The sequence below is a fragment of the Neomonachus schauinslandi genome, chromosome 10 (genome assembly GCF_002201575.2).
Source record: "Neomonachus schauinslandi chromosome 10, ASM220157v2, whole genome shotgun sequence".
In the NCBI taxonomy this organism is placed as follows: domain Eukaryota; kingdom Metazoa; phylum Chordata; class Mammalia; order Carnivora; family Phocidae; genus Neomonachus; species Neomonachus schauinslandi.
In genome coordinates, this window is record NC_058412.1 from 112,676,122 (window position 1) to 112,681,617 (window position 5,496).

The following is a 5,496-nucleotide window of genomic DNA, read 5'->3' on the forward strand; positions in this document are numbered from 1 at the left end:
GCCCGGCCCGGCCCGGCCCGGAACCGCCGCGGAGGCGCACGTACCTGCTGGCGCCGCGCGGGGCTCTACGGCAGCGGCCGCTGGGGCCTCCGGGGAGGGAGGGGCAGGGGCGGGAGCCGGGGAGCTCCGAGCGCCGCCGATCGAGCTCCGCCCGCGGCCGGCGAGGGCGCCCGGAGAGTTAGCGCGGGGAGGGACCGGGAGGCGGGTAGCAGGCTGGGTGTCGGGCCGGCGGGGGACCGGGCTCCTGCCCCTCCCCGTCCCCGGAGGGCTTATCTGTTTCGCCGGCGCGCCAGCTCGGGGAACTGAAGCTCTGAGCCCGCGGGGCCGGGTGCAGGGGCGGGGCGCGGGGCGCGGGGGTGGGTGCTGAGGGAGACCCCTCCCCCGCCGCCTGCCTCTCCCCCACCCCCAAACCCCCCGCTGGGACGTCCCTGCCGCACGGAGCCGCGTCGCTCCCTCCGCCCCCACCCCGTCCAACACGCACAGCCCCCAGGTGGGACCCGAGTCCTCTCCCAGGTCCCTAGGTCGGGACAGTCTTCCCAGGCGCGAGCGGCTCCGTGGCTCAAGGGCGCCACCTGAAGGCTGAAAGGAAGCTTCTGACGAACACCCCCCCCCTTTCCCGGCTCTTCTTTGTGGGACAGTGGGGTGCACAGTCCAAGGTGGGTGTTCTCTTGGGGAATTGCCAATGGCTGCACACACCGTCGCCCTCCCAGGTCCAGCCGCAGTGCCTCCTCCCCTGGGAAGCCGACCTCGGGCCCCTTCAGCTGGGCTGGCCCTTTGCCCGCATTATCGCTCTGATCTCTGGAAGTTATTTTCTTTGCGGGTCAGCCTCCCTCATCTGACTGGCCGCTCCTGGAGGCCAGGGCCGGGGTCTGATCCCCTAGACCCCAGCGCAGTGTGTGAGGGTGAGAGGTGGGTAGGCGCTCACTGTTTCCTTTGCAGGGCCCAGATTAAGGTGGAATCAAGGGAGGTGCCCAGAGCACAAAAGTGAAGGTGACACTCCGTCTGTGGAGGCCCAGGACAAGCCCCGAGACAAGTTCGGTCCGAAGATCGTGGGGTTTCCACGAAGACTTGGAGGCCAGCTCACTTGCATGTCCTCAGCTAGGTCATCCCATCTCTGTGAGCCTCAGCGTTCACCTCTGTCAGTGGGATCATGAAAATGCGGGCTCTGGGGGCTTTCAGAAGACCAGCCGGGGTCGACCACCTGGAAGGATAGGCAGAAGAGGATGCCCTGTCCTGGCTCCTCAGCCACCTCATGGGAGAGCCTGACACGTCCTGCTCCAAAGGCCTGTGCAGTCCTTGTCAACCAGGATGGCCTGGAAACTGGGTGCCTTTGCCTTTGAGGCCGGAGTGGTGGAGCCCTGGGTGGGACCTCGGGGGTGGGGAGGCTTCAGTCTCTCCCTGCCTTCAGAGGCTGGCCTCTTGCGCAGGACCTTGAGGGGAAGCTAGCTGTGACCCCAGACTCCCGTGTGCCTCCCGGCACTGCCACTCCCAGCCGTGTGTCACCTGGAGCCCAGCTTCTCATCTGTGAAATGGACGTAGTAGGGGCTCTGGTGATGGGCTGAGACCTCCGTGTAAAGCGCTCCCTGCTCCCGCCCTGCGTGTGCAGTCCTGCTTCAGAGCCTTTGCCTTTGCTGTTCCTTCTTCCCAGGACACTCTGCTGCCTGATATCCCCAGGGCTCGCTCCCTTCCTTCCTTCAAGTCCTTGGTCAGATGCCCCCTTCTCGGAGACACCTTCCCAGACCATCCTTTTAAAACTAGCAGTGTCCCAACACCCTTTACTCCTTAACTCTGAATTTTTCTCCATAGCATTTATCAACTCCTGACATGAGCTTATTTGTTTTTGTCACACTCACTAAAAAGTAGGTACCAAGAGGCAGAAGCTTTGCCTGTCTCCCTCCCTCCTGTATCCCCAGAGACTAGAAAAGGGCCCAACCCATAGAAGGCCCTTGATGAATATTTATTAAATGAAGAATGAAGCGGGGCGCCTGGGTGGCTCAGTCGTTAAGCGTCTGCCTTCGGCTCGTGATCCCAGGAGATCCCAGGGTCCTGGGATCGAGTCCCACATCGGGCTCCCTGCTCAGCGGGAAGCCTGCTTCTCCCTCTCCCACTCCCCCTGCTTGTGTTCCCTCTCTTGCTATGTCTCTCTCTGTCAAATAAATAAAATCTTAAAAAAAAAAAATAAAAAAATAAAAAATAAATGAAGAATGAAGCAAATGAGCCAATATTTACTGAGCACCTGTCATATACTGGTTAACTAGATAAACTGCAGCCCTACCCTCAAGAAGCTCATATTCTAGTGGGAGGAAAAGGTGAGAAAATGTAACACTGCTTCCGTAGTAAAGGCCATAAAGCAAAAGTACTCAGTGCTGTGCCGAGCCTGCGGCAGGGTGCTGACCTAGTCCGGGAGATGGGGATGGCTCCCCTGCCCAAGCAAGGATTGGGCTGAGGTCCAAAGGATGAATAGGGGCAGCCAGATAAAGAGGGCAGGGGAAAGAGGCCTGCCCAGCAGAGGGACTGGCATGCGCAAAGGCCCTGGGAGAGAAGGAGGACTGTGTGAGGCTTGGCAGAGGTGGCTGCCGTGGAGGAACATGGGAGGAGATGAGGCTGGACTGTCGGCAAGCCAGGTGGCTGCAGAGCTCGCCACGGAGTTTGTTCTTACCCACAGAGCCGTGGGAGCCACTGATGCATGTGAGTAAAGGGTTAACAAAACCTCTTCCACTTTTGCATGAGAATTTGACCTTTGGTTAACTATCTAGCTCTGTTTCCTTGGAAACAGATAACATATGTCCACTATGTTACTAGGCAACATTGCTATAATAAAAATGACCCCTGAGGAAGAGGCTGGGATGATCCATATGGTAATTGATTAGAAGCGGAGATTTCAGGGGCGCCTGGGTGGCTCAGACGGTTAAGTGGTTAAGCGGTTAAGCGTCTGACTTCAGCTCAGGTCAAGATCTCAGCATCCTGGGATCTAGCCCTCCACTGGGCTCCCTGCTCAGCAAGGAGTCTCCTTGTTCCTCTCCCTCCCCTTCTGCCCCTCTCCCTCCCCTTCTGCCCCTCCCCCTGCTTGTGCTCTCTCTCTCTCTCTCTCTCTCTCTCTCTCTCAGATAAATAAAATCTTTAAAAAAAAAACTGGAGATATCAGTATGAACTCATGTTTAGCTTAATTTAGACGCAGAAGATTATATACAGAAATATTTATAGATATGTGTATGCACGCAGGTTAGTATACACATGTACATTTCCTTTCTCTATCAGCTCAGAGAGCCTAGACAATGATACTGGACAGCAGCAAGCACACATGGTACCCAAACTTGGTTTCTAATACCATCTACCAACACAAGGAACCAGGGAGAAACAGCTGATTCTGGAACTGGAGCAGGACATATACAAGATGAGCATGGAGTGCCTTAGGGTGCCAGGAAGGAAGGAAGTCCTTCAATACACTCACACACACACACACACACACACAAGGATGGGGGTGTGTCAAAGGACATTGGGAGCACCTGAAAGAGCTTTCAAAGGCTGGACAATTTTGGTCAAATAAAATAATATTGGATTGTAACCTAAAGGATGACAAATGAAAAAGAGGGGGAGAAAAGATAAATCTCCCATGCATAATTCCAAATATATAGGATACTCCATCCCCAAGGAGGGGGGAACATAACTCCCCAGTTCTTAAGGGTGGGCTGAGCATAGTGACCTGCAGGGAGCACGGTATGAAGAGGGAGTAACTTTACAGGAGAGATAACGTAACAAACCTGACTACCTCAGCCACGTGGTCAAGGTCAACATCAACAGTCAGATTATGTTGATAGCATGTACCCTTGATAGGCTATCATGAGGATGGCACTTTACCTCTGTGGTCTTCCTCCCAAAACCCACAACCCCAGTCTAATTATGAGATAAACATCAGACAAATCCCAATTGAGGGACATTATACAAAATGCCTGACCAGTTCTCCTCAAGACTGTCAAAGTCATCAAAAACAGGGCAAGTCTGAGAAACTGTCACAGCCAAGAGGAGCCTAAAGGGACGTGACAACTAAATGTAGCGTGGTATCCTCAGTGGGATCCTGGACAGAAAAAGGACATTAGGTAAATACTAAGGAACTCTGAATAAGTACGGGCTTTAGCTAATAATAATGTATCCATTTTGGTTCATTAATTGTAACAAATGTCCTGTACTAACGTAAGATGTTAATAATAGGGGAAACTGGGTGCCAGGTCTATGGGAACTCTCTGTACTACCTTCCCAATTTTTCTATAAATCTAGAATTGTTCTAAAAAATAATTTTTTAAAAAACAAGGATCGAGAGATTGGTAACCTACATCTGGACTGGAAGGAACAATAAATACCTGGTGGAAAATCATACTGTGGGCTTCCTGAGCACAGTGACTCATGTAACTGGGCAGGTCCAAAGATGTGGGCTCCCATGGGGCATGAAGCTTTTAAGCTAGGATGGCTCCTGCACCCACTTATGGGATCCCATTTCCTTGAACCCATGTTTTACTCTGCTGGCCGGCAGGAAGGACCCCCCACTGAGAGAAGTGCCTGGTGCTAGCATTCATTGAGGGCCATGCTAGCAGGCTAAGGTTCCTGTCGTATAGCCTTCAGACTAGTTCAACGCCAAGTGTGGCTTATGGTCATCTGTTGAGTGTGAGTGTATAGTTGAACCTGAGGAGACCCCTCGTGCACACTGCAGTGGGTGATAAGCAGGGGAGTGATGTGATCAGATTTGCATTTTGCAAACGTTCTCTCTTCGGCTGCTCCCAGGTGCAAGGGGACAAGAGAAAAAACAGAGACCATTTGGGAGGTTATTGTGGTCATGTTGGCATGCCACAAGTCTTCAATCAATTTCCTGCTTGTGCATCTATCTGGTGATGTCTGAGTCTGTGTGTGTGAGAGAGAGCGAGCTCACGCTCTTCTAGAACATTAGAGCGTCACTTAATCCAGAATTTTCCAAGAGTAATGATGCATAACATGATTTTAGTTGTTATACAGATAAATGTGCTTTGGTTATATATTGCTGCATAACACACCACCCCAAAACTTAACAGCCTAAAAGAAAATCACCATTTATTTGCTCAGTTTGCAGTTTGGGCTGGGCTCTCCGGGGACAGCTCAGTTCTGCTCTGCACGGCGTCAGCTGGAGTGGTCCATAGTGCTGGGAATTGGCTGGAAAAGCTCAGACATGGCCATGTATGGGGACCTGGTTCTCGCTGTCAGTTGTCAGCTGGGTTTTTCTGTTTTCTTCCACGTGGTCTCTAGGTAATTAGCTTGGGCTTCCTCACACAATGATGGTCTCGAGGTGGTCACAGTTTTTATATAGCACTCAACTTTCCCCAGGATACAAAAGAAGGAGCTGTGGGAGTTTCTTAAAGCTGGGGGTTGAGGGGCGCCTGGGGGCTCAGTCAGTTAAGCATCCAACTTTTGATTTAGGCTCAGGTCATGATCTCAGGGTTGTGAGATGGAGCCCTGTGTTGGGCTCCGTGC